The following is a 24,790-nucleotide window of genomic DNA, read 5'->3' on the forward strand; positions in this document are numbered from 1 at the left end:
AGGTTATGAAGCTAGTTAAGACACCAGATTAAGAGCAGACTTTTGTGTAGTTTCCAAGACCTGATAGTTCTCTCTTATGATTCGCTTTTGGAGGGTGTACAGTCATACAGTTCATACATAATCCAAAGTACTTCTCCACTTCTCCTTTGTAAGAAAGACTCACTGTGACTTTCGCCCTTTGGGTAGAGATGGGAGCAACCATTTCTAGTTCTGTAAGATTGTTTCCATGCAGATTTCAAAAAAAAAATCCCCACCTGTGACCTCATCCTTCAGGACGCTCAGTAGCCCAGGTGGGGTTTGAGCCCTTCCACCCCTGCTGTTGTCAGGGAGGAGGGCACTGATTTGGGGGAGAGCACATCAAGACAGTATCTGTGCCGGTAATTTTGGGATAGATTTCCATCCCTTTCAATGGTGTTTCTAAACTCCAGGTATTTAATTCAGAGTTGTTTGTGGATGTTCAAGGTTGTGTGCGTGTGTGTGTGTATGTGCAACACAGTTAACAATTATTTTATTTAGCAAACAAATTTTTAAACTTGCAGCTTCATTTTCTTTCTGTGATTAACTAATTCAATTTTCTTTGGCCCTCGGCCCTGTCATGGATTAAGTGGGGAGATTTTGAACTACTAATTTTTGATCACTATGCAAAATATGCCTAGAACATAAGCGTTTCAGTTGGCATTAACTATAAACAAATATCCAGTGGTATTTAAACGTGTGACCATAAAATATTTCTCTGGCATTTCCTTACTAGTTAGCAGCTGTTACAACAGTCTCCAAACATCTATTAAGTAAAGGAAGACATTTTGTAATATAGATTAATAGAAATGAGCAAGAAGATGATAGGCAAAAAAAGCTCGGTATACAACTGCCTTTTGTTCTTAATTGGAAAAGTGTATAAACAGACTGAATTTCAGTATGAATGTTAGACTTCAGCTAAGTTCCATAAGTTATACTGAGTGTAGCTTAACACGTTTAATTTCAGGCATAACTAACACTAATCAGATAGGGATTTTTGAAAACAATTTATTCCATTTCAATGGAATTTCCATTCTACTAGCTGTAATCTCAAATATGTAAATGGTAGCCAAAGCTGGATGTGATGTTTCAGTTAAGAATTTTTTTTTTTTGCCCATTGTTTCTTCTAGCATCTTCTTGCCAAATCTTCTGGAGCGCTTGTAATTTCCTCTGTACAGAGCCCAACAGGCTCATCAGCAGCAGAAGGTAAACATAATAGATGTGAGGAATTTCTGGAGATTTATGAGGTTTAGCTTTCTGAAAAGTACACTGTGTCTGGCAATCCTAGGATGTGGCCACATGTGGACTCTGCGAATTGAAAATGTTATAAATGGGGCATCATTTAGCCCTTGTTAGGAATAAAGTTTAGGAACAAAAGATGCGTTCTGCAATAGCACTTAAGTATCCTTTCTGCCCTGCAACAGTGTGTTTTAGCTCAAAAGGATAATGATCAGGGAGGTTAAGCTTTTGTTAAAATGTCTATGAAATTTGACAAACAGATTAATATCCCTACTATTTAATAAATTAAGCTTACTACTTACAGTCACCCATATCTCTTCACATTGAAACAGTCAGATCAGAGATCATTATACAGAAACCTAGGAACATGAAACTACTCTGAACTAAGGAGATTGGCATTATTGGGATTTGGTATCAAAAGCTTCAGAGCAAAAAATGTAAAAGTACAAGCCTCATAACTGTACCATTATTCTAAACATTAATTTGTTAAATTCTCCCATCTGTTTATGAAAATGTAATTGAAAAATTGCACTCCTACATCAGTTTATTGAGCTGATAAAGGAAGATACATTAGCAAAGACAGAAATATGCCATCCTAATGATCATGATAATATCACTGCATGTTAAAGTGCTCTTTTAACCTTTTTCAGTGGGCTTTACTGATATTAATTAATCAGCTTGAATGCTGTCAACATCTCAAGCACTAGAGTGCTAGTTCCAATTCTGTGCCAGGCATTTCTCTACATCTTTTTCTTTTATATGTTTAGCTAGAAGAGCCTAGAAGAGCATTAGCAGAACAGTAGAGAGAGGCCTCTTCTTCCTGCCCATTGTTTACCCGTAGTATTGCCTGATGGAAGAGCTCGATGTCCATAAGCCCAGGGTTTTTTTTCACGGCCCGTTTCATCACCATTCTCAAGGACTTGCATAAATGAAAGATGGGATTGTTTGGAGATAAATATCGCTGAGAATATCACTTTAACACTCATCATCTTCCACAGTACACTAAAACAGAGGGAGAAGGTAGCCTTTAGTGAGAAAGATGGTTAAACAAAAGCTTCTCTGACTTCTGAGATGAATGGCACTTGAAATATTGCTCCTTGGTGTGTTTAAAATCTAAAAACTTTGTGTGGTTGCCTCATGCTTTTGTTTCTGGCAAGTAATAACGCTCTGGGATGCTTCCAACTGTAGCAACCTAATTGCTGAGATTGAAATGATAACCATTTACATATCAGCTTTGGGCCAATAGCAGATTCTAATGGACACTGTTTCCAGAAGTTTTTGTGTATTGATTTCCTAGCATTTCTCCCCTTTCACTAGCACTGTGAGCACAGGGAATCTGGGAGAATGAGCACTTTTATCTCCCAGCATTCATGTGCATGTTCATAAAATGTGTGGGCACCTTAAAAGCATTAATAGTATTTTTTGAGCTTCATTTGGAAGATAATATATTTCAAAGACCAGAGTATAAAATAGCTAGATATCATTGGAAAACAACATTTAATTATTAATGAAACCAAGACATTGGCTTGGAATGAGAAGCAACTGCTTATTTACTGGAGATTTTACAGCAAAGGTAAATAATGAAATCTCTTTCCTAAGCTAACATGCATAGGGGGTTTGATTTAAAGGTATTTCTTAACATTGAAAATACAAATAAACATTTTAACTCCCTTGCAAAATAGGAAAATTGTCTTGAGTTTGTGCAGGCTTTGTGTGCATTTGTCACGAGCAGCTATTGTGGAAGTGGGATTACTGCCTGACAATTTCATCATGTCTGTGAAAGTAATGTTTAGGAGGTGAAGTAATACAATTGATGCTAATCCAGCTTTTTATAATCAGCCTCCTATGTATATAATATTTATGTTATTGTCTGTGCAGGGTTTTCTTTTCCTAGAAGCATTCCTTATCTACTAGAATTCTTGTTTGACAAATGAGATTGGATTACCAAGTCACAGCTGTATACACTGGTTGATGTATTGCTGTAGGATTGATAATTCAGAAAAGCAATGTAGTATTTGGGGGTTAATTTTCTTTTCTTAGATACAAGAATCTAATGCTGCTTGCTAGATATTTTCTTCATTTTTGTTATCTAAGTTTTACCAGGTTTAGACTAGTTATTGACTCAGTTAATGTAAAAAATGTTGATATGCTGTCAATATTAATGTAGATGTCAGTCCAACACTAGTCCCTAATGTATGTAAGAGCAAGTATTTTTTACCTTGATACAGAAAGGCAGTCATGTGTGAGATTTAATATACATCCTAATCTATCTTGTCATTGCACTAGCCATGGGTGATGTGCTAATGTATGGGCAACCATTTTCTTTTTCTCTTCACACAATGGAATAGATACACATGAATGACAGCCAAGTCTCCACTCTGTAATTATTTGGAGGGCAGTTAGAACGTACAGAAGGAATACAGTAGTTTTACTTACAGACATAAAGTCTATGGTCTTTTGTTTGGTGGTGGTTTTTTTGTTTTTTGTTTTTTGTTTTTTTTTTTTTTAATCTTCCAGGGAACCATATGATCACTAACAATTGGGAAAAAAAACCAAACCCCAAACCAACCCCCCCCCCAAACCCAAGAAATGGCTAAACCTAAGTAACCTTCATAACACACACACAGTTTGGAATTTCATTTCTGAGTCCTTACACACCCGGCCAAAAATTTTTATGTATTTGAATGCATTCTTTGTGCTGACATCATCATTTTGATTCACTTTCTTGGCAAAATATGTGTTTTATAATACAGAAGATTTGTCATCAAGTATTTCTAAGAAGTGAATAATCAAATGAGCTCTTTAATTAAATGTCTCTTTTATATTCATTTTCCTTTTCCCTTTCTCCATTTCTTTTTCAAATTGTGAACAATTACAGAAATATGGGATTGTGAATATAAGTTGACACAATGTAAGATAAGCAAGCAAAAATTAATGTCCATAGCATGTCTCATCTTTGTGCATGTTGGCAAAACCAAAAACCTGAATATTGCTTTTTATATAAAAGACATTTTGATGAGATTGCAGTTTCCTAAAAAGCAAGTCCAAAATTACATATTTCTTAATGCAGCTTGCGTCAACAAATCTTTGACTTCTCATATTAATGTATAATATAGCTTCCTTTTGTTCCTCTTTTTAAACTGTAAGAAACTGTCTTTATGCATTCAATCTGTCTTTGTGAGAGAAAATGAAAATGAGGCACACTGTCCAGATCATAAAGATAAGCAACCGCCTGCAATTTCAGCATTATTTTTACTACATATTTAAGGAGGGAGGGTACATTTTCTCCCCTGTGGTTGGATGCTATTATTTGTAGACTAAAGCTATTGCTTTCCTAGCACCTTCCAGTGTTCCATTCAGAATTAAAATCACTATGCACATCTTCACTAACTCTAAATTGACACTGGTATAATTTCAGCAATGGAAACTGAGTGCAAAATTCTGCGCACAGCACTTTATATGGAAATATTCCATTTAGGAAAAAAAAAAGGAAAAAACCCCCGAATTCCAAAACACTCTATTTTTAGAGTATATGTTATAATCCCCATCCTACTTAAGTTTCATATGAGTATTCTTCTTCTCTGAGAGTAGTAATATAAGACTAAATTGTTACCTTATGTTTTCATGGGGTACGTTTGTGACCACTGACAGTTATAATTTGCAATGATTATGGACATTAACATACTTGACTGTCACTATTATTTTTATTTGAAATAGAAAGACTTTCAGTGGACTAACGGTATGGGGAGTTGATGTTTTATCTTCACAGAATGCTACAAAGTTCCTGTCAAACTATAGCTACACTAATGCACCAGTGCTTATTCACAGTCAATAGGAAGTATTCATTTGTGCCTTTAAGGAAATCTTGTGTAAACCCATAGATTGAGTCACAGTAGGTTCATCCATCTGTCTGTGTGTCTACTGATCTATCTAGCTACCTACTACAAAGTGTAGGATCTGAATATTTGTTGGAAGTTCCTAAAATGAAAGAGGGGTGGTGTCAAATGCTTTAATACACAAATAATTTCTGCTCACTAATGAATTTATAGTGGCTTCTATGTCACTACTCATTCAAGTAAACTCTATGCACATTTCAGTGTTTCTGTGTTTCTGAATTAGGAGTATAAAGTTTGATGAGACACAAGTGATGTTGAAGCAGCCTGACAGGCAGTAGATGTGTTCTCACAAACTTACGGCTTTTGCAAGGTCAACATTTTCAGAATATCCATTCAAATTAATCATCAATCTTCCACCTTTTATAACTCAAATCACAAAATCTATTGCCAGTTAAAATTTATGTCAGGGTTTAAATCTGAATTTCTTACCCGTAAATGCTACCATCTCCTCTTGTAGATTAGTGTCGTTGCTGGTAGTATGTCAACAATGTAGGTACTGTGAAGATCTTGAATTAAAAATATCTACAATAAATTGTTGGAAAACCTAAGAATATTGATTTGAAATTGAGCATAAGTGCTAAGTTTTTCAGGAGGAGTAGGAAATCAGGTCTTTGCTTGAATAGAAGGTGTGTATCCATGATTTAAATTTTTCTCTTTTAAGTGTTTAAAAACACCCATGTAGTGCACAAGACCATACAAACCAGTTCATTTAGTATCTTTGCAACCTGTCATGTTAATATATAAATACATGTGCATACATATTTAGACAAATCTAAAAACATGCATTATTTACGTGGTGTAAGAGATTTTTTTCTGAGCCATTACAGTCTATTATGTAAATATGTATTTAAAGGGCATAATATTTTTTTTTAATTTCATTGGATTTTTGACTTGATAGGTCATAATGGCTAGGATTCCTTACACAGTACCTCATAATTTATTTCAGTCTGTATTATAGATGTTACTATGATGTTAATATGAATTTGCATATAAAATATGCTTCAAGAAGTTACTGTACACATAAAGATTAATAATTCACTGATTTTAAATGGAAGAGAGAACATCAAAACTGATTAGTTCACATAAGGGTAAGATTCATCCTCTCTGCAGAAGGCTAGCACAAAACCTAGGCATCATTTAAGCCTCACTTAAGCCCTCAAAATGCAGCTTAAATGGATTTTAACTGGTGCGTAGGCTTTGCTCTGGCAATCAGTGAAGTAGTGAATTTAATCCATAAGAGAATAATGTATTTCTAAAGGCTCCCCATTTCTAGAAGTGAATTAGTAGATCTCCTAGGAGCTCTCAACTTCCAGCAGTCCTCACTGTTTCCAAGAGATGTGAAATCCAGTTTTAGGAGAAACATGCAAAGCACCTTTCTCTGTGAAGAATCCCATCTGGTTTGGGTCATGTCTGCATCAGCAATGGAAGACAGTATAGAGATGGCCAACCTGGTTTAGAGTACATGGATACATCCGCTATAGATTGAGGACAATTATTTATCCCAAATTTCTATTCCAGCTCATGTTCCATAATTAAACATGGAATTTAGCCATTCAGTGGATTCTGAGGTGCCCTCAAGATCATTATTATTCATGGAAACTGTGTGTTCATCTGGTTACTGGGATGAGGTTTAATGTTTGGATATGTTCATTTTCAGTCAACAGATATGACTAAGCACAGGCAGTAAGGAAAAAAAAATGGGCTCAGATTGTTCTTTACCAGCTAATAGTTCTGGTTACGGGACAGTGCTGGCACTAGTAGGTGGTTTTGTAATAGGAACCTGACAGCCGCCAGTAGCAGATGCTAAGGGAACGAACAGAGAAAGAGGTCAAGCTTATAGTCATGCTTCCCTGGCATAGCATCCCAGCTTCTGGCAAGTTTTCCAGACATCTAGTTTTCAGCAGACCAGGCTTAAGCTGTGAGCACGGGAGAACAAAGAATACCTACAGAGTTTAATAATGGAGAGCATCTCAGGAGGGACAGTAGGAAAAGGGAAAGTGTGACTTGGGCTCCAAAACCTGCTGGGAATGAGGATGTCAGAGGAAAATAGACATGTCTAGGTAATTGTGAAATGGCAGAAATGTAGTTACACTGGATTCTTGTTGGGTGCTGATTGTTTTAAAATACGTTTATCTAATACTTTGTTTCTAAGCAATGTGTTTTGAAGAACAGCTGTTTGTAGGATACGTCCAGGCTCAGATTGCAAAAAGAGCTGCAGGGCCTAACTTGAGTCAGGACCGTGGAACAATACCAGTTTATAATACACAAAATATGCAAAACACATTGCAGCCTCAGAGTAGGAGCTGTGTGGAGAGGTAGAGGTACAGGGGGGTGTAGGATCCAAGAAATTCTTCCTAAGTCTGCATAAATCCCAGGAAACTCAAGTGGGCCAGTGTCCCATCCAAAGATGCCTTGCAGACAAGGGCTTGCATTCTTATGGCCAAGCTTTTCTCTGCTGGAGTTATGCCTGCTCATTGGGAAGGAGGAACCAGCTACACTGTTTGAAAAAGAAGGCAGAAATGAAGTTCCCTTTGCACTCATGTCAGCCTCATCTTACAGAGGTTTCAGCTAACATTTTCCAGTGGGGTCCATAACAAGCAACCATGAGATGAAGCTCTTTGAATAATCTGTCAGTGAATCAGTGCAATGATTGCTCATGGGCAGCATGACACATATTGAGCCCAGGGTCAACTGTTAGCTGCCTAGCCCAGGTGGGATGCCACAGAAAAGGCCCTGTGTCCTTGCTACTGACTCTTCCTGTAGGGCAAATTGTTGTGACAATAGAAGGGGATTTGATTTCAAGGAATCTCTTCCAAACATGATAAAAACAAAAGCTAATCTGAACTAACCTAAACCTGGGTAATGTACATGTACTCACTGGCGACAGTTAATCTTTTAATTATAATCTATTGACTAGGCAAAATTAAGAGTTACATTCAAGCCAGTTGACTTGTTTTGTGTTGTTTTGGGAGGGGCGTTTTGGTTGGTTGGTTGACTGGGATTTTTTTTGTTTGTTTGTTTGTTTTTTGTTACAGCCGCCTGTTGAGTGGTAGGTCAAATTCTAATGGGCCTTGAGGAGAAAGGTCCTGATGGGAACAGAAATAATTGTCCTAGATAGGCTGTGCCAGGCATGCTTCAACAAGAAATGTAAAACTGTATCCTGAATTAATATGGTGCAGTCTTCAGATACCTTGCTGAACTGAGGCCTGGGCTGTGCAGGGAGAACCCAGACAGAAAAAAATGTTTCTTAAACTGTCTCTGTCAGAAGCCACATATCACAGAACTGAGGCAAACTGAATTCCCTTCATTTTCCCCTATTTTCTAATCTTTTCCCCCTTCTATCTTAGGCAGAGCCATGGACTGGAATGACTCTGTTCCTCTGGCTTTATACATATAGAAATGGACATATATAGATAGCTGTCAGCTCTTATATCTGTAATGGAAGCTCTACAATATAATTGAATATATTAATTATTAAATTTAATTTAGAAAAGGTAATATTGAGCAGTTGTATACAAATAATCCAAAGAAGTCCTCTGGAACATAGGGATAGGAGCTGCTTATAATTGTAAAGCAAAAATATTAAATAATATACATCATTTGGGTTTATCTATGCTTTGTGTGATAGTAATTTCTTCACATTCATATTCTGAATGTTTACTAGTACATTTTATAGGAAGTCATTACAGTATTTGTTTGAAAACCTCTTTTTTAGTGATTATGGATCTCATCCCTTTTGACTTTGGAAGGAAATGCTAGATGTTACAATTCCCTACAGTGAGCCAATTACTTGCTAAATTTTTATTATTTTAATATACATCAAAGAAATGGTTCAACTGCGTAAGCCTGAAAAACTTTTGGGGATTTTTTGTTGTTGTTGTTTGGTTTTGCCTTTTATACATAACTTTAAAACATTCCAAACCAATTCTCTTCCAGTTTGATTAAAAGAATCATATGAGCCTGGATTGAGACCTCACTACTCAACTTTTAGCCTCAAGCAAATTTTTCTTAAAAAGCCTGGGAGAAGAGGGCTGGAGGGGAAGGAGGGAGAGGAAGGAAGGAGGGAGGGAAGCCTCAATGGGGGAAATGCTGACCAAACCTTAACTATATCATCATGAATGGTGACGCTATAATGCAACACTAACAAGGACTCCTGAGATAAATACAACATCAATTAAAGGCTTGCAGGTGTGTCACTAGGGGTGGATAAAAAGAGAGAATGGGAAAGGATTTGTGCCAGCAGACCTTATGGTTTTGCTGTAATTAGTAATCTGTGCAGGTGTCTATTATGACTAACTGACAATAAATCTTGGTTTCTGTTTTGAATATTGCTTTTGTTTCCCAAGTTCCATGCCTGAAGGGGAGAAAGAAAATGACTGGAAGATTAATTACTGCAATGGTTACTCCCAACAAGATAAAATGGAAAGTAGTAATCCACTGAATGAGATTAAATGTTCTTCTTATTATTTTCATATTTTATTTTGATAACAGAAAACTGAAGGCAGTGTAGGTTGTGTGGGGGTATGTATGTACTGATTTTTGCATAATGATGGAAAAATAAGCCTACTTTGTCAGCAGCCTTTCTTGAGTTACGTGCATAAGGCAAATTTTTCTTCTAGTTCAGCAGAATGATGGAGAGGTATCCAAACCCTTGGATACCTACATTTGTGCAGTAACTTCTAATTCTAAGCACAGTGATGAACTGTAAGTAAATTTTACCATAGAGCTATGTTTTCCTTAGCCTCTCCATCTGCTCGTTTTTGACACCCCTGTCATTAACTGTCATTTTCCTTTAAATATACAGTGAAGCTGAAAGGCCAGCTCTACATCACATCATTTCAGATTAGGGGCAGTTCCTTTGAGCTGAGCACTGTTTAGGTGTCAGAAAGAAGTCTCTGACCTCTCTCGTACCACACTGCCGCAGGGCCTTAATTAGTACTGACTCCAGCCATTACTGCAGAGAGGACAAAGGCGACCACATCATTTTTCTACTTAGGAAGTTAGCGTCTGACCTAATAACTTGTCCAGGCTCGCAGGACACTGTAACAGCCACACAATGGCAGTGGGGATTATTTGTCAGACTTTTTCCTCCTCTAAATGTAGGATAATCAGGGAAGTTAACTATCGTATCCTTGAGTCTTGCAAGGGTTGTTTTAGGGTTTCACTGTGTTGATTTGTCATGGAGAAAATGACAGACAGAGAAGGAATCAGATATTCAGAAAAATAAAGAGGGCGATAACAAAGTATAGAGTGGTTTTTGTCATGGCTACAAGTATCTGATTATTTAAAATATTGCTCTTCTTGTAAGACCTGCTCTGGTGCTATTGAGTTTAGTGGAATTTTATCACTTATTTCATGAAGAGCAAACTCAAATCCACAATCAAATGAGTCCCTTTTTTCTCTTTCCTCCTTCCTTCATCCCACCCTTCTTCATCCCATCCCCCAATCTCATGCAGAAATTTACTCTCACATGAGAACCATTTTACAATAGCTTTTAGCACAGCATTTTTGGTCTATTTCAATAGAAATTGGACTTACTGCATCAGACATCAGCATTATACAGTTCCACAGAATCTCCTTAATGTTCCTATTTGTTTGTAACGTTCCACTGAGAAAAATTCATGCTAAAATATAATCACTCCTTAATCTAGAACGCTCTCTCTCTTTGTTTAAATTTTATTTTTATTTTGTAAATTAAATAAAGCAATTGAAATTGCTATAGAAGTTGCACGGTCTCATACCACGTTCCTTTATTATCAGCCAGTGTCACATGCTGCAGCACAGAAGCACACTTTATGCTACTGCAGCAGAAATTACTTTCACTGTAAATACATTTCAGAGAGTTGGCAAGACAATCTAAAACTTGCAGCGAGCTAAGACTCTGCTGATGATCAGTTTGTCAAGGTATAGGTATAATGTCTACTTACTATTTTTGAAAGCTGTTTAACTGTAATCGATTTGTCTACTAGCTTGAGGCTTGATTTTTGTCCTTCTTCTGTAGGTAAGAAGTAATTCTTCCTGCCTGCCTTACACCTCCCTCAAAACCAACAAACAAAAAAAAAAACCAAACGGAAAAAAAAGACAAGACACTTTGGTTCTAATTGTGATATGATTTTCCACATATCTTGGTCTTTGTCATTTCAATTCTAGTTACGATTATTTTTACCGTAGTGACTCTGAGCCAGATTGGAGTGTCAGAAATACCATAAAGTTACTACACCTCTAAGGAAATCTCTTCTGAAGTGATCACACAAAGAATATTATCAAAGCTGAAAAATGTTGCATAGTGTTTCTTGTGCTCAAACATCATCTCAAGCAATAGAATACATTTAAATTCTACAACAGGGCCCAAACTGAGCACAATTTGCAAAAGACTAGATGAGTTTCTGTACAGAGCTATAACATGGGATAAGACTGTTGGGGCCAGACCCTTCAGTCTATGACAGTGTGGTCAAGCATTATTTCATTTAGTCTATGAGCTGAAATAACAGCCAATAAAGTGTTTCAGAGTAGTCCTTTGACTACATATCATATATTGCAATTTCCTTGTTCTCTTTTAGATTGCCCACATACATTGATCTTTTCTGAGAAGCAGGGGGGGGTGAACTTTACCTTCCTGAGCATAAATAATTCCAGATTCAGAAATATTCATTTCACCAGAAAGACACAGCACAGAAGAGGCCTATATGAAGGAAGGGACTTCTGACTTTCTGTGGATCTGTATGGCTACAGAAGTTTTTTCTCCAAAACCAAGAACAGCATCTGCTGACAGCTATTTCAGCAAATTAGCTGATGCTTTTTGCCCTCCATTTGCTGCAGAACAATATCTGGTCTGTGATTCTATTCATAAATTAGATTAAAATTTTAAAGGGCCACTGCCTAGCCACTTCTGCTTCTTAAGGATTGGCAGCTTTCTTACAGAAGCTGCATTAAACTGGGAGTTGCTACCCATCATTTTCCCATTCCACTGAAGCACGCAAGGAGGGCAGATGGAGAGGAACCTCAACGCAACGTAAAGGCATCCTGGGTGCAGGGGTCCCTCCCACCTGCAGCAGAGCCAGTCCTAGGGGCATTGCAGGCAGCCACATTCAGCAGTCATGGATGAATGGTAAAGAGGGGGATCTCATCTTCCCCTCTGTCATTTATTTAATCAAGATTAAACACATTTTCAGATTATTGGCCACTTCACTGCCTCTCCCCACTGTTAGTGAGGCAAATGAATTGCTCTAGCAGAGGGATATGAAACTGCCTGGGCTGTGGGTATAGAGATAGAAAACAGAACTAATTTGTAGGAGAGTTTCTCTCTCACCGGTGACGTCCTTTCTTTTGTGCCCTATGTGGAAGGCTAGAAGTTCTTCTAAGCTGGTTGACTTGCCAAAATTCAGGATTCAGATTCAGGGGATTGGAAGGTCACTAGCGTGTACTATGGAAAATGGACCTAAATAATTGAGATCTTATTTGTGCAAATGTATTTGGGTTTATGTGGCTGTTATTTGTGCATACCCACTAAGGGCTGCACACATGCAGAAGAATATATATGGTCATTAATGAATGAAGTCTTATCTGTCTTTGTGTGCGTCTGACTGAGCTTGTGATGGCTGCTTTCGCAATTTTTTTTTATGTTGCTGGTAACTGATAGACATTTTCTAGCTTTCAACAAATTTTTTTTTAAAACTGTCGTTTGAGGGAAAATAATTCATAAAGGAAGAAAAATCAGAGACAAGGACTACTTGTAGAGAACATCAAGGCACAACACAAACTTAAGAAAAGTCCAAGAAATCAAAGTTGAGGTTGACATGATATTTTCACTTGTGCCTCTGTGCCTTCATTTTTTATTTTTATTTTTTTTTTTCCCCATGCTGCATAATAAAATAAGGAGGGAGTGTCAAACTTAACTTAGAATATTCTGGCTTTTGTTGGTTTGAGTCATAACCTTACTGCTGCTAAGACTTACTTCTTTGGCCTCTGAATAATATTTTTTTGTCATGATGGTGTAGTTAGAAGAATCAGATAGTTTTAAAGCATATTCAACCATCCTTTTTACTTACTTTTAATCAACTTGTTCTTCTGAACAAGGTATGGAATTGATAGCTGTTATTGATTGCTTGTAGCATTACCTAATCTTCACTAAATGTAGGAAGCTTTTCAGATTTAGAAAGGTGGCAGAAAATGTCTAGTAATGACACTGCTGGGAATTGAAACTCAATACTGTGGTCAGTATAAAAGTGATATAGCTATAAGAGGTATTTTATTATAAGCCCATTGTTTTTTACGAAATGCTCGAGGTGGTGTAATTTACAGAGATTTTGAAGTTGCTTATGTATTTACCAGCTGTTTCAGTATTTCATTTATTCCAATTTACACCAAGAAAAACTTCTATTAATGATAGGGAGCTGGAACTTTGGAAAACTACAGAATGCGAAGAATACAGTACTGTAATAATGTAGAAAAGAGATGGCATTTATGCTTTCAATACAAAGGGAAAATATAAGAAATCATTACAAAAACAGATATAAACGTGACCTTCAGTGTGGTTCAGTAATTATCCTAGTCCACAGTATAGTGTTTGTATCATGATTTCCCTTATTTCCTCTTTGTTTTCATTTTTATCTGGGTACTTCACTGGTGAGTAATAGCTAAAGGGAACCCATTATGCAAGGCGAGCATTCAGTTTGCAAGTGAATTTGCTTGTAGCTATTGCCACATTTGAACCTCACTAATGTATGTAAATTAAAAACTCTGGTATTCGGATCGCTCCTGTTTGAAATAAAAACAGAATCTGATCATTACAATCTGCAAGCCAGGTATTATCACTGGACTAGTGAGCCGCTGATGATAAATTGTACTGAATAGCTTGTGGATAGAATATTTTATCTCAGTTCTCTATCACACAGCACTGCATAAAATAAGAATGATTCATCAAGCATGAGAGCTGGTGGTTTATGAAATTCATTGCTCACGGCAAGTGTATTTTTTAAAATTCAAAAGACAAAGCAACTCACAAGGGTTATTTAGTAATCAGTGTGAATTACTTCTAGGTATAAGCCTTAGTGGAAAAAAATTAAAAATACATTTGCTGTACAGGAAGCATTATTGCTGTAGGTGCTATAATTTAACTGCTTCTCATCTATAGCTTTTTTCTGTGTGTGACCATTTTGGATTCCAGTCCTCCTCCCCTTTATTTTTAAAAGTGAAACTGCATAATCAGTTGTAACAGAATTATTACATCGAACAAGTCTATTCTATGCTCTCAGCAGAAACATCTTCAGGGGCTTGTACACCTTAGGCTGCAGTGGATATTTTGTTTATTCAAAAAGACATGTAAAAGGAGAAGAGCAATATAAAGTCATCTTTTTTCCTTCAGATTTACAGTAAGAATGTTTCATTTCTTCTTGTGTATTGATGTCCCAAGGCAATGTTCCAAATGAAAAGATAATAACTTATGAAGAAGTGTCAAAAACTAATTAAGTTTTGTAACTTGTTTTTCCTTCACATAAAGTATATTTTTCATCACACTGTCCAGTCACATGCTGGGATTCTTGCTAACATCATCACATGCCAGTCACACCAAGTCTCAGTGGTTCTTCTCCTCCTGTCATTATTTTCAGCATCAATTAATTTTCTTCTGACCTCGCCTTTAGAAAATGTAGCAGGGAATTATCAGTGCATGCTTTGCACAGTCTATTTGGAAGGCATTAGGCCGCTGTGTGTATTTGAAAATGGAGTAGGCCAAACATTATATTTTCTCACCTGCAGGGTTGCCTAGTAACCTGAATTAAGGATTTTCACCAAGCCTTCAAGACAAATAGAAAAACTGTAAAGCAGGTTGACCCAGGTGGGAGAGTCAGACCCACTGATGTAGATTAGCATTTTGAGTGGGGAAATATAAAAAGCAGCTCCTCATTAACATTTATTGTGGAAATAGTTTTTGTAATTAAAGCAGCCTATTTTCTTGGCAAGAGAAAAGAATGTGAGCATCATATTTCACTGTTGCTAAATTTGTGTTATGAAACGCACTTTGTTTTACTTTTTGACATATTATTCACTTGCGGACTGTCAAAATTGAACACTCATTGAAAGGATTGAGGGAACGTCTTTAAAGCATGTAAATATATCTTTGGTGGCGTTCTCGCTAAAAGCATGCATGCTTGCCTATGTTGGGTAGCGATTCACATAGATATGTTCAGCTTTCATTTAATCACTTCAAGGAACTAAATTCCTTGTTTAATGTATTGCCATTGAAAAGAAAGATTAGTGTACTTTAGAGGTGGGGGTCATTCTTTGTAACGCTATTACAGCTTTGTCCTTGACATGCAAGATTCCTCCAGAAAAGGAAGAGGAGGGGGGGAGCTGGAAATTCTGCCTCAAAGGTACAAAGCAAAGAAGTAGCACAATTAGGATGTCGGCACATAGTGACAGTCCTCTGCAAATGATGGTGTCAGGCCACTGAGGGGCCGAGGGTGGCAGGAGTGACATTCACCCTAGCAAGATGGAAATAAATGCCCTGTTTGATAAAAGAAAACAGACAATTTATGTATACCCTGAAGAGTTAACAGCTAGTGAGCCATTCCTATGGGTCAAGTGCTGCATTTGCATTTTGATGGGATGTTATCAAGTAATTAATGCACCAGTCAGGATTTATTACCTCAGGAGTGAACTGAAAGGTTCATTACAAAATCGGTTTCACTTGAAGATAGGCATTTCCTCAGAGTTAGCTTTTGACATGTTGTTCCTAGCTCTCTCTGCCTGTGGCAGCAATGGTAGAAGGCCAGTGAGGTGAAATTCATTGCTTAATAAGGGCATTCACTTTGGGTATTCTTGTGATAATAAATGTATACATCAAGGCCGCACTGCCTTGTCAGTTTAATTGCTTCTTGTGCTCCTTAACAAGCCAATCTTAATCAGTCTGGACCATGTTATGAATAATTTAGGGATCAGCAGACTTCACGCTTAATAAGATGTACTAGATTATAAAACTTAAGTGCACTGTTTATAGAAAGCATGCAAAACACTTTAAGTTTTTATTAGCAGCAAGGAAAAAAAAAACCCAAACCCAAACCTAGTAGTGAGTTATTCTAACATTTGCAGTTTGCAAGCAACAGCTGTGTTTCTTAATGCTGTAACCCCCCTCTACTTTTGTTGAAGGCCCACAGTTCGGCCTTTCTATCCCCCTAAGCCTCCGTCAGACATAATGGGAAATTTGAGTAGGCCATGAGATTAAAGCTCAGAATCGATGGCCAACCAGCAATTGTCATTTTAGAAAACATTCTTTTATCTTTTTAAATGCAAAGCAGATCTTATTTTAAAACATTTTCTGATAGACAAAATTACCTTCTTGGTGGTGGTGGCTGATGGCCTACGTGGATTTTAATGCAATTATTTAGATCTGAGATTGGGCTGCCAAACCTATATCAGCAATAGGATTTTTAAATGTTTTCCCTTTGTTTAATAATACAGGTGAAATGTAGGATAAACTGTAAATGATTCTTACATAAAATGTGAATTATTAAAGTAAAATACTTTTTATTTGTTAAGGTAATACAGAAATACATTAAAAAATAACAGAAGTAGTCTCCAATCTCTCTAAGCCTGTTATGACTTCTCCATTTAATAAGTATTGTTTGATTGAAAAGGAACATTTAACCTTTTTATTTTAAAAGAATTCTTTGTCCTCCATTTTACCTCAACATTTGCAGGCTATAAGTCGTCCACAGAGTAATGCATCATTCAGTTTATGACATCTAATAAAGGCCTACTGCAAGCATTAGAACCAGGTGCTTCAACAATTTTCCTTTCTGCTTGTAGCTGCTTCTGCTTGTTCTCTTGTAGCCTAAATAGGGGAGGAAAAAAACCCACCCACACAAAAACCTGCAATATTTTTTGCTATTTCCTTTTTTATTTTTTTCTCTTTAAGCCTTGACACATGCTGACAGCACTACAGTATCATTTGATGTCCATGTAAACAATAGCTGCATGTCTTTCTGAACACACAGCGTATTTATTAGTATTAATAAAGATGTAATTAAAGGCTATGCTTTCAGTCATTACATAATGTATTAAAATAATGTTATTGTTCAAATACATTTATGAATCAGGAAGATAGGTACCAGTAAATGAAAAACAACTTCAAACCTATTTCCCAACCTATAGCTGGACTATCATACTCCTTTGTTCTTGTGCAGGTTAATAGAGATTGAGGAGATGGGCAGAGGAAAAGCAGTGCAATTTTCTGCTATTTAAGCTTGGCGAAATGGCACTCTTCAGGAAGCAGCAAAAAGTATGAAAGCGTAATAGGCATTTTAAAAGTAGAAGTCCATATAGCTGCTTGAGGGATCCTCAGATTTAGGCATGCATAGAATCACGAATGAGATAATCAGCATTGTGAAATTGAAACCTGTCTGCTGCCTGCTGCTGTTCTTCCCTCTTTCAGTGGAGTGATTTGTAACACTCATCTTCTTCAGGCAAGGCAGCCTTCAAGATTATCCAGAACTGTCAATAGTAATTGCCAAAGTATTTTATTACCTACAGAAAATCAAAGGAATTTTATAACCAACAGTTATCAAGTTTCAATACACGGTATAAAGAGAGCAATTTTAGTTGGAATACAATCGTGTTTGGCTTGCTTTAATGTTCTTGAGACAATTCCTGTGCAACCAACTACAACATTCACTGTATTTAAGCTAGAGGCAAGAATATGCATGTGTACTTGTAGTCTAAAAAAATTACATAATGCTTACAAGCTTCTGCAAGCAAGTGGTTTTTAATTGCCATACAAACTATGTCTTAGCTAATTACTTCTGAAAAGAATGAGGTTTCTATAAAACTCGAGATGACATTTTGAAATTCTGGCAGTAGATATAAGTTTAACTGGGGCATTCTCTGTCATGAGGTAAATAAAATGCCTGGAAATTAGCAAAATATGACACTGATTATAAAGTCTGAAAACATTAATGTTGCAGCTTTTATTATGTTCTCTGAATATTATTGCTATGTGAACCGCAATTGTGATTGTCAGCCATTCATTTAATACAATTCTGTTATGCTACAGGGTCAGCCATGACTCAAAGCTTTTCAAATGCTTAGCTTCTTACTCAGGCTATGCATGAGTGAGGATTGCGTCTTCTGTCCAACAGTGTTTTTCTGAGACATGCACCTTGTTTTCCTTCCCTGATACCAGGGAAAAGGAAGGTGTGACTGTCTAAATGCTTGGTGGGAGAAAATTAAGTTTCTATTTTTGACAGCATATTTCCCCTCTAATTCATAATGTCAAGACTGCAGTGACATGATTATCTCTATGGGTTCTTTTAAAAACAAATACACAAATTTACTTCTGAAAAATTAATTGGCATGGGGAAATGCCTCTTTTTAAGTTCCAAATCAGATGAATGCACTTGTATTTTGAGACATGTGCCCAGGATTTTATTCATGACACCAAAAAGCAGGTATCATTTCAACTGAAAGGCTGCACTGAAAGAGAAATAAGCCATGAAAAAATTTTATACTACTACAGCCATGAAGCTATGATTATAGCATAAAAGAGAGCTCTCCTTTCAACTGTGAACCTCCTTGCTCTTTCTACATAATCTTTTGCGTTGTTTTTTTTTTTTTTTTAAAAAAGACCTGTTAATTAAATTATTAATTGCTGTTGAAAGGGTAAAGTACTTTACCAAGAACCTCCTTTCATAATACTGCAATATATGAAAAATTTAGCAAAATGGTAATTAGGGAAGAAGTTATTTATATACTATTAAAATGCTGATGTTGTAATTATCAGAGAGTTATTCAATTACACAGGGTAATAGACATTTTTAATATGAGGAAGATGACTAGCGTGCTGGAAATTTGCTAATATGACAAACCTACACTGAATCTTGTATTTTTTCACTCTTATCACTTATACTAGTTTGTTTGTATTGTACGGTGTGTGAAACATGCATTGATACATTATTCCATCTGGTACTTCTGTATGGATTACAGAAGTGTATTTTATATATACATCAACCAGAATTCTGCGGATGTTTAAGCACATCAGAAGAAACTGAACTAATTTGTCCCTTTTCATGAGAACTTAGTCACCTCAGCTGCACATCCTGAAAGGAAGAACATTCAGGGCTAACTGAGAGTTAATACAATAACATAATTACATTTCTTGTTTACTTTGAGCTGTGGGTTTGAACTGAATAATCACAGGAGAAGTTGATGTCTGCACTTTTCTGGGCCCAGAACTTCGTATTTAAACTGGATGAGTGTGAATGCTAGCCACTGCTTGTCTTAGTAGAGTATTGTCCCATCAATAAATCTGGAATTAGCAAAAGCCATAACTAAGCATATAATGTGGGCATTTTGTCAGTCTAATATACAAATTTATTGTTCTATTTGTTTGATTAATTTTATTTTAGATTTTGCCACTTGGGTTGTATATTTAAGCATTTTAGAAGTTTTATTAAATTTTATTAAAAGGAAGGAATTTAAACAGTACAGAGGAAGCATATACCATATTATTCCAGATACCGCATAGCTCAAGAAATGTCTAGCGATCGTTTTTCTAATCAGATGTATGATCATGGAGACTGTCATGATATAATGGTGATATGGACATGTGGCTGTACTACTGTTTTCTCAGAAGAGGAATAAAATGTCTCTGATCTGAAGTTGATTGTAGTATTGGCATTCAAAGATTCAGAGCAAAGGAACAAAAAAAAATCTGTGCAAAGTTGTACTACAACTCATATTAATCTACAATGTCAGGTAATAAAATTAAGTAAATCTTTTTAAAATGTTCTTTTTCATTCAAAAAAATCCAGAAAGCAAGTTCTGGGAAGTTTTTAAACAGGAGGGAAATGCAGAACAGGATATTTGTTGATCAGAGTTCAGATGTATCCTTCTGTCAGAACACAGAACCTGGCGATGCTCCAGTTAAAATCAGTTTAGCACTAGCACAGCTCTGTTAAATTTAGTGGAGCTAGTCTTAATTTTCACCAGTTGGAATGAGAAAACCATAATTATCTCTCATCATTATAGAGAAATAAATTGTATTTCTTTCTTAAATCTTTGTTTGTTTAAACACTGACTGTTGCATTTAACATTGGATTGGGTAGGGCAAGAGTTTACTGAGAAATTGCACAGCTGTATTTGTACAGAGCTGTACCTGATTCCTACCTCCTGTAGTGTGAGCAGTGGTAAGTGAACTGTTTCTGTGTTGTTCACTCACTCTGTCAGATCGAAACTCAGCTCAATAGCATTAAACTAGCTCCCATTTGAAAGATTTGTCTTACAAAACCCTGAAAACTGCTCTGAACATGCATACATTGATTTTGTTGCTGGAATCTCCTGAGCTTTGATGAAAAGGAGACTCCACATGCAGGTAAAAGAGGGTTTACCTCTTCAATATTAAAAAGAGAAGATTAAGGATTTTTGTTCAGCTAAGGCTGAACTAATCAGTGCCATGTGAGGGTAAGAGAGATGGCTTCGCGCCTATAGTACGATAATGTTATTTTCCTTAGTTGAACAACAAGTTCACATTTCTCCAGTAGCTGCTTCTGAGTAGCTGTCTACCATTATTCCCATTTGCACAGCTAATGGAATGTCCTGGGGTGCAGGAGTAAAGGTTTTTACTTTAGCCACAGAGAGGGAGGAATTTGTCATGTTCATTGTAGGAAATTTGCTTAAATTTTGTCCTGCAAAAGATGCAACTGTTATAACAATTCACAGAAGAACATCTGTATGATAGTATTCTAAATGCTGAGCAGTTTAGTGTTCATGGGGGAGACAAGGCATTTTTTGTAATCAGAAGTTTAGTTCCATTCCATTTAGTTCTATTAAAGCATAAAAAAAAAGGAGATGAGTGATTTTCAAAACCGTTCATGCTTCTCTCTAAAGAAAAAAAAAAAAGTTCATTTAGGCTTGTAAGATGGAGAACCTTTCTTTCTTCTCCTTGCTGCAGACATCTTCTGCACTGTACTTGCTGTTATCATAGCACATAAACTATGTGAATTTTTGTGGAAGAAAAGGAGTAGGGTATCCTTAGTCTGCACACCTCATCACTGAGAAGAGAATGTCACCGCATTGCAAAACATCCTAGGGAAAACAATAGTTTTTCACCTTCTACTGTCCAATCTGGCTTTCTCTTTTATTCACCTGTGAAAATTCAGGTGGCACAAACATTGCTTGAAATTGTGGCACAGGTAAGGGTTTGAGAGATGTAGAGAGAGAAGGCAGTAATTTTTTAAATGAACTAGCTATGCTGTAAGATATCATGGCATGTTACAAATATATCTAAACTCAAGTCTTATCAGCTGTGCTTTTGATCTGTAGTAAAAAATACAATAACAAAACTGAAATGAATGCTGCAGAGACAGATAAAGCTAGATAAGAGATTTTCAGAAATTAGATAACATTTATTTTCCATCATTTATAAGAATCACTTGGTTTGCCTCTTAGGTATATGTTGGCCGCATTCTCGCACAGCATGGTTCTTCTTCAGCAGGTCTGCTCCCCTGCCATCATTAAACTCAGGTCACACTCCAGAAACATATGGAAGTCCAAAAAAAAGAGAGTAGCTTCTTAACCACATCTCATAGTACTTAAACTAACGATGGCTGATCTGGAAAACTAATCGATGGTGATGACTTAGCCTTACTTCAGTCTGAAGATAGAGCAGAGAGGACAAGAAAAACAAGCTCTGGAATGACTCATGGAACTAGAGGATTATTTGTCTAACAATGCAATTGTGACTAACCTTCAAATCCTGCTGTAAAAATAATGTGTAAATACTGCTTAGTAAATTTGAGTTAAAACTCAAATGTATTTAATGACCACATATATTCTGAACGGTATTTAGTACTTTTATTGCCAGAGAAATATTTTTTTACTACAACATTTCCAGTTTGCTCAACTTAGACTCTCAGTAGCACACCTATAGCAATTGGGAACTGAGGAAGTTAAAAGCAGTAATGATGAATTTAGGCCAGTTGTGATTTAAAAGAAGGTTGCTGGCATTTTAGAATTACATTATTCTATTGGAATTCTTTTCATACTGTAATTCTGTTATACTGAGAGATGTTAGTTACAAGGGTAGAAGCTGAACCAGTAGCATTTTTTTTTTCTAAGCCAATCCATAAAGTTGCCTCTTCACCTCTTTGATGTGATAAGGAAGTGTTAAATCAAAGTGAATCCTTATTCTGCATCTTGGGACAGAATACTGCTTAAGCCAATTGTTACTATTCCTGAGTGTTTTAGACAGTAAACCATGCATCTCTCTGCACATCAGAGAAGATTGTAGCAGTCATCCTGTGCCACCTGCTATCACTTAATTAGTATAATCATCTAATTTCCAGTTGGAAATAATGGCATCATGCACTTTTTAGTAATTGTAACCGTCATAATATATTCCAAATTACGTTACACTAACATTATGTGATTTAGACATTTTAGGAGGGGGTATTTGCTTTGCATTTGCACACCGGTCTTTCTGATCTTGACTCCCACCCAGCAGCAAAAGGCCATGACCAGTTTTCTGCATTATTATGAACCTAAAGATATCACTGATTCATATCATAACTCTGCAAATGAGCCTTTGGTAAGTATGATTTAACCTTTAGTGGACAGAGAAGAGAATAAATAATAGCAGGAGCAGCTCATCATAATATAAAAAGCACCCAGGTTTCAAAGAATTTGATCCGGTTTGTTAGCAAAATCTAATTTTTTAAAAATAAAATGTTGGTGATCACATATGCAAGTTGGATTTTATATACATTCTGTTTGGGATTCTCAGTTTAAGGAATAATCTCAGTCAATCAGAACAGGTCTTAAACGTTACTATATTGCAGCATTTTTTTCCTCCTGGAGATTACATCACAGCAAATGAATAGGTAATGAATGGGTCAGTTTGGGGCAGCTTCATTTCACTGGATGGTTCTGGGCTATGAGGCTTAAAAAACAGAAAGAGAGAGAAAAAGAGAAAGAAATAGGCAATAACATGAAGGGACACAGCAAACCTGAGCCACTGTCAGAGTTAACCCTCCCCCATTCCCAATGATACTGTCTGGCTATGTGAAGAACTGCCACATATATATCAGGCAAGGTTATTACCACTCTGCTCTGTAAACATGCTATGCCTCCTGGACATCTTCTATTTTTATTTCATTTTTGTCTTATATCTTATATGTAAATCTAGGCTGGTGAGAGTCAGGAGGCATTCATAGCATTGGGCCAAATTCATTCCAGGTGCAGTTCCAGGTCCATTGACTTCAATGAAATTACACCTGGGATGAATTTGGTCTATTATTAACTGTAGAGATTACATGTCCAGCTTCCTTAGTATACTAAAATACCCAGAATACATATAAATAATGAAGTATGTAATTACAGTCCTGGTTTTAATTTGTGCTCCTAAATGTGCTGATGCTTTTGCACATGTTTATAGTTACAGCTGTGCTATTGTAGTATATTTTTGTTTAGTACAAATATTTTTGAGTTTTTCTCTAAAACAGAGATACACACTTAATGTTTACTTTCAAATGTCTCAGTAAGTCTTTCAGAATCCATATGATGGCTGATTCCATAACTGCAATATTAAATTATATTGGCCTTAAATATCATATGTGTATATTTATAGATGAACATACACAGGACATCATGCTACTGCTACTTAAAAACGTTCTGCAAACAATGAGCTCAAGTTCTTATTGATTATATGTTAATCAATACACACAAATAGATGATCTTGTCAGAGTTGATAGGAGCCAATAGAATTGTTAGCTGTCAATATTAAAGATTTCATTCATTTGTATGTTTCCTGTTCCAAACAGTACATAACAGGTCAGTTGACAGGAATTTGTTCCTGATGAAAACCAAAAACTAGGCAGTTTTTAAATGGGCTCTCCCTTCATCAGGTGACATAAAAAGCATAAGCATGACTTACCTTTGCACACATCTTCTAATTCTGTTCACTTCCCCTGTATCATTTTGTACATTCCTGCACCTTGCAGTATTACACACTGTGAAGACCTAGTAAGCGAGTTAAAGTCAGATGACGCTAACGAATCCCAGCGCAAATGACTGAATCAATAGGAAACCAGCCACTGCTGTTTAAGTGTATCGATAAATGTACCTTTATTTTCTCTTGAATGGATAAGTGTCGCAGTTAAGAGTCCTATGGATCTCTTAATTGAAAGTTAATTTTAAATCAATAAAGAGAGTCATTTAAATATTGATCAGTCCTTTCTACACGAATTGTTAGCTGATTTTTTTTTGAAACAACTTTGTTTAAATGCAATCAATAGCCCACAATCAGTGCGTTCCATAAAAAATTGACAGATGTTCCCAAAATGCCTGCTAGGCATAATCTTATCTGTTTACATATGTAGCATAGATATTTCAGTCCTTTTCAAATGTACCTAGGTATCTATGGCAGAAATGTGCTTTCCTTAAACACCGAATGGCACTATTAAACCACATTCTTCCCCTTGTTTTTCATTAGGTGGTTTAAAATTAAAAAGGAAGATTTCTTGGATTTCCTTTGATTGTACAAGTAGTATTCCTATTGTTTTATTAATGCAGACAGACTGCAAAAGAAGAATGACCTTGTTTTGCACACAGGGAAAAGAGATATATAGGTGCTTATTTGAAGCACATGTACT

General features: G+C 36.3%; 1 protein-coding gene across 3 annotated transcripts in view; it reads left to right on the plus strand.

The window, feature by feature from the left end:
• The window catches only part of ZFHX4 (zinc finger homeobox 4), a 158,297-nt gene that overhangs the window by 84,376 nt on the left and 49,131 nt on the right, over positions 1-24,790 (plus strand). The window lies entirely within an intron of this gene.

Source organism: Accipiter gentilis, chromosome 2, assembly GCF_929443795.1.
Source record: "Accipiter gentilis chromosome 2, bAccGen1.1, whole genome shotgun sequence".
NCBI lineage: Eukaryota > Metazoa > Chordata > Aves > Accipitriformes > Accipitridae > Astur > Astur gentilis.